The sequence below is a fragment of the Canis lupus genome, chromosome 1, assembly GCF_011100685.1.
Source record: "Canis lupus familiaris isolate Mischka breed German Shepherd chromosome 1, alternate assembly UU_Cfam_GSD_1.0, whole genome shotgun sequence".
NCBI classification, from domain to species: domain Eukaryota; kingdom Metazoa; phylum Chordata; class Mammalia; order Carnivora; family Canidae; genus Canis; species Canis lupus.
The window spans coordinates 71,126,232-71,132,179 of NC_049222.1; the positions used below are offsets into that span (position 1 = coordinate 71,126,232).

The 5,948-nt window shown below is 43.6% G+C and overlaps 1 pseudogene; it reads right to left on the minus strand.

Annotated features, from left to right (window-relative positions):
* Positions 1-560: 560 nt before the first annotated feature.
* LOC100856244 lies at positions 561-1,801 on the minus strand (annotated as a pseudogene).
* Between the last annotated feature and the right edge of the window lie 4,147 nt (positions 1,802-5,948).

The window sequence follows — 5,948 nt, forward strand, 5'->3', positions numbered from 1 at the left end:
ATGAAGTTGCCTATGTCAATAATTTCAGAGTTTTAGTCACTTTTTTTTTGCACAATCATTTGAACTTAGTTTTCTCCTTTCTTTTCAACTTCATTGTCTTTAGCTACAAAATCAGCTTAAAACCACAGGTTTGGGGGTACCTGCTGTGAGAGTACATGTTTGCCTCCGCCCCCTCCCCCCAGTTGGTTCTGGGATAACCTCCTATCATAAACCACACTCTGATGCTGGAGACCCAGGACAGCATACTGTTTGTCAGGGATCAAGGGTGGGGGCAGCACCCGGCACAGAGCTTGCTTACAGCCATCCTGCGGATAGGGAGGAGCAAGGAGGAGGATCACATCACCGGGAGGAAGAACTCCAGCTCCAAGCATGCTTCTTCCTGGCTCTCTTCATCCCCCTCCATAGCTGCATTCCCTCTCCAGCTAATCGGTGAATGCCATCAATCTTGGCTTCTTGCTGTAAAAGCTCTGTGACTATCTGTGAATCTGGAAATTCCAACCACTTTTCCTTTGATTTGCCCTGCTTCCTCCAACAGGCCATTCACTCAACCACTTAGGCTCTCATTGTTCCAACATTTGTGTTTTTTTCTGAGGATGGTCTGTCTTCCCCTTTGCCGTCTCCCCAGATGCCCAGGTCAGGTTGTGCTCTGCATGGAGTCTTGTTTGGATATTCCTTATTGATGGGTTTTTCATCAGAATCTTTTGAGGGTTTCTGTGAAATTTTCTCAGAAGACATGAATTCTCTTGTGTTTGTATTTGGATCTGGTTCCAACTTACATCATCTTTTCTCACCACTACTTGTTGGACTCCGGTGGCTCTTTGTTCTGAGTCAAGTTTGTATACTCTTCAAATAAGCTGCCCTAAAATCCGAAACAGCACTCCTGTGCTCCTTGAGGGCTTGTGTTCTTAGCTGCTGGATGGCTTCTGAGCAGATCCTCAAGACTGTCTGAATGTCCTGGTCTATCTGATCTTCTGTGCCTATCATCCTTCCACACTCGGGCATGATATGGTGGTAACCATTCATATAATCTGTCCTGTGTTCCAGAAGATAACTTCTCAATTTGTCAGCATGCAAAATCTTGTGCAGGACAGAAGCACAAGGATGGTGAGCCCTGGGGGTGTGCAGTAAGTGCTAGGACAGAGCAGGTATGCAAGGCACAGAGATAGAGGCCACAGGCATTTTTCTCCCCCAGCCTACAACCATCCAATCCATCAAATGGAGACAGCACCTTCCTCTAAGTGTTATAAGAATTACATGAGATAACACATGGAGAGTGTTTTGCCACTGCTTGCCCCTAGCGACTGATAAAAGTTAATTACTGTTGTTAATAATAATATTATTATTGTTATCATTCTTGTTTCTAATTACAGTGGGGAGGAACTGCAAAGAGAGCTTCGCTCTACAGAGAAGGTGTATTTGGAAGAATGACTAGGAATTTATCACTTGGGGATGAGGGCAGAAGACCACTTCAACTCTAAAGTCTTGGTTACTTGGCCTTATTAATCATTGCTGTTTTCTGTGAATGGATGTGTGTACTTGGGCTTACGTTTTGGGTGCTGGGACTTGGCAAGGGTCAGCACCCTAGTTGACCAGCAGGTGCTGCTCTGTGGCAGCTTTCAGGAAACCGAGGGTCCCAGCAGCTCAGAATCTCTGTTTCCTCTCTGTCATCAGACACTGAAACGTGGAAAAAGAAAACATGCCCCTAGGATGAAGTCAGAAAATCCCAATCCTATTCCTGGGGATGCTCAGGGTCAGGAAACACTTTCTGTGTGCCTTCAACTCTTACCTCCACACCTACCATGATGAGCTCAGGGCCTTTTCTCCATGCTGTGTGTCCGCAGCCTGGACCAGAACACCAGCATGTTAGGGGATGTGTTAGAAAGAGACCCCCTGCAGGATGTTGGGGTGCACACGAACAGAAGCTGCATTTTTACCCAGGTGATTTGAGAAGCACCACTGCAGATGATTGGTCCAGACCACACTTTGAGTACCAGTTCTTAGCCAGGGGTTCACAGGATTTAGGGGGCTGGTGACTGGGGATAGGGAAAGAATACATCTTAATTTTCCCTGACCAAAATTTAGCATTTTTCATTTGAAAATGTAGACAAAACTGTGTAGTAGTAGCTTTATTTCTGATTTTGTTATCAGGAGAGGTTGAGATATTTTCATATCATGTACAGTTTCTGCAGAAAAATCATTTATGTCCTGCTGGGGACTCTGAGTTACTAGACCTTCCACCAGTTCTTGATGTTAGCATTAGTTCACAAAGAAGCTTATGTGTCATACGTCATATTTAGAAAATACTGTGATAGCTTTTTTGGGGGGAATCTGTTTATCTTTTTATGTATTTTATTTTAGGGATTTAAAACCATTATTTCAGGAAGGAGGCAGTAGCTGCCCCTGAACGACTGCTGTGGTCCATGGCACTGAAAAAAAGGGAACGATCCCTGTCTTAGAGGGAAAGAGAAATTTCCAGATTAATATGTTTTCTCTGGAAATTGTTCCATTGCTGGCCTTTCTACCAGTGGAGATCTGTGGCCTGAATGGGTGTGGATGTGCCCAGGAGCATTTTTTTTTGCGTCTGCCGCCTGGTGGGAGGGGGTCATCCTTCAGCCCAGGGCCGGCTGTCTGCAGCTGCACAGCCAGAAAGAGTGGAGCAAGAGAGGGACAGACAAGGGCAGCCAGGCTCCCTGCTGCAGCCACCGCTTTTGAAGATCAGAACAGACACAGGGATCCTCAGTCGTGTCACAGTACAGAACCTTATTCTTCCAATTCTGTGACCGCTTGCCTGGGGTGTAATGTTAAAGGTCTATCGATGAGAGGGTGGGACGGCAGCGTGAGGAGCTTTGCGGAAACTCTCTCCGGTGAAACACGCAAAACTGGAGAAAACGATCAAAAACAACCATTTAAGTAAGATCTCTAGAAGTTATCCTAGGGGCAGGTAGCAAAGGAAGAAACATGGATTTGAGAAAACGTAATAAACTTGGTAATGAGAGTGTGGCACTGGAGCCTTGACCCACCTCCTTATCAATGCCCTGAGCTCAGCCTGGGGAAGCTGCATCCCAGGAGGCTGAGGCCAGACCCAGGGGCTCCTGCTCCTGGCACCCAGTGGGGTTTGTGCCTGACCAGGGGGACAGGTTGCCCAGGTTTCCCATCTTCTCCCCATTGGAGAGGCCTGGCTCCCACAGAGTGTGGCAGATGGACAGGGCCTCCCTGTCTAACCCCCACCCATTGGATGGAGGCTTTCCCCAGGTGTGCTAAACCAAGAATCCTGAGTTCCCCATCACCCTCACCCCAACTTGGTTGTAGGGCGGAGCTTTGATCCCTGAAGCTGACAAGACCAGAGACTACTGCCTGGCTGGCATTCATAGCTGAGACTCAGAGAGCGTGCCCGAAAGAGCCAATCTGTGCAGGAAAGAATTTGGCCTTACAAAAACAGATGTCTGGCCTTTGCCCTTGGCTTCTAGATAGTTCTACGCCCTTGGAATATTATGCCTGATAGAAACGTTATTATTTGCCTGGTGTCTTCAGGTCATACTGGATAGTCTTGACAGTGTGATTTAGGATGATTTAGGATGGGAAAGCCAATAATGTGGCTTAGGATGGGGACTCTGTGAGGTCCAAGGAGGCTGGAGACTGAGATCAGCTATCTGGGCCATCAATCATGTTATGTAATAGAGCCCCAATAAGACTCTGAACCCTGAGGCTTGGTTTGGCAATACTCCATGCATATTATCACACACCGATACTGGGAAAGTTAGTGTCCTGACTCCACAGAGAGAGAACAATGGAAATCCCACATTTGGTAAATTCCACTCTATGCTCTCTCTTAGAGCTTGTGGCTTTGGGATGGAATGCTATTGTGTAATTTGGGTTTTTAGGGATACTGAAAATTACTTAAGGGTGGCAATATCTTTTTTCAGAAACTACAGGGGATTGGGGACTTCTGTTTTGGGCAACTCTTCTAGACTGAGTTTTTCAAGCATTCCAGTCTCAAACTTGTGGTATTGGCTTGAGGAGCAGGGGGCGGATAGTGTTACCATGTGCACGGTTTTGAACCGAATGGTCATGCATATTTTATCTTGGAAACCAAATGAGGAAATTGCTGACATCTAGATGACTTGCATTTTCCAACTGTGATATTATTCTCCTGTTGGTGATTGTACAGGAAGGCAACAGTTGTGTGAGGGCAGCTTCCAGCATCAGATGGCATGGGTTTACATCCTAGCTCTGTCAATTAAAAAAAAAATTACCGGGACACCCCGGAGGCTGAGTCGGTTAAGCATCTGCCTTTGGCTCAGGTCATGATCCTGGGGTCCTGGGATGTCCTGGGATTGAGCCCTGGTCATGCCCCCTGCTCAGTGGGGAGTCTACTTTTCCTTCTCCCTCTGCCTCTCCCTTCTGCTCATGCTCTCACTCTCACTTTCTCTCTCTTAAATAAATAAATAAAATCTTTTCGAAAAACAGATTTATTGAGATATTATTTAAGTGCCACAAAATTCACCAATTGCAAGTATATAATTTAATATTTTTGGTAAATGTATAGAGTTGTGCAACCATCACCAAATTCAGTTTGAGAATGTATCCATCACCTCAAAAAGAGCCTTCATCCCATTTCTAGACAATTTCCAATCCACCCCCAGCCCTAGGGAACCAGTAGACTGTTTTGTTCATAATGCATGTCAAGAAAATTTTCCAGTTATTTGAGGGTAGTACTAGAGCATGAAGGACGAATATGAGGTTTACTGCACCCTCATGAGTGCTGAGTAACAGCCTCAAATTCTGCTTGCTAATTTAATTTACATGTATGTAGCATTTTATTCACTTAATTTGCTTTTCTAATGATACAGGGAGTTAAATATTATTCCACACATCTGCATATTCATTATATTTCTGTATTTAATTCTTTGTTTATGTCTTTTACCTCAAAATTTTCTTTGACCGTTGGCCTCAACATTATGTCCTGAATCTGGAGACCCCCCTTGGGCCCATAATCTGGCCCAGGCCTTAAGCATTTGCATATTTGATCCCAGTTCCTTCCAGAGGCCAGTTCTTAAACTATTTGTCTCCATACTATGTAGAGTTGCTAGATATGTATGGCGGGGAAATTTTTTCGTTACTATTTATTGAGCTTTAATAATATTGTATTTATAGAGAACAGATTGGTGGTTGCCAGAGGGGTGGAGGGAATGGGTGAAATGGGCAAAGGGGGTCGAAAGGTACAAACTTACAGCTATAAAATAAATAAGTCCTGGGATGTAACATACAGCAAGGTGTCTATAGTTAGCAATAATGTATTGCGTATTTGAAAGTTGCTGAGGGTGTAGGTCTTAAAACTCCTCATCATAAGAAAAAAAGTTGTTACTATGTATGGTGATGAATTAACTAAATTAATTGTAGCGATCATTTTGGGATGTATACAAATATCAAATCATGCTGTATACCTACAACTACATAATGTTATATGTCAATTATATCTCAATAAAAAATAAAATAAACATTTTAAAATTTTGCTGATTTAAGTACACTTATGATAGCTTTCCAGATTATACAGTTTTTAAAAAGATTTATTTATTTATTTATTTATTTATTTATTTATTTATTTATTTGAGAGACAGACTGGGAGAGAGACAGCATGGTGGGGAGGAACGGAGGGAGAGGGTGAATGAGAATCCCAAGCAGACTCTCCATTGAGGGCAGAGCCCAACATGGCATTTGATCGATCTCATGACCCATGAAATCATGACCTGAGCCAAAATCATGAGTTGCAACCTTAACCAACTGAGCCACCCAGGCGCCCCCATACAGTTGTTTTTAAAATAAAAAGTATATGATAAATTTTTTTAAAAGACTAAAAAATGTATTTAAAAGTTTTTTTTTAAAGATTTTATTTATTTATTCATGAGAGAGAGAGAGAGGGAGGGAGAGAGGGAGAGAGGGGCAGGACA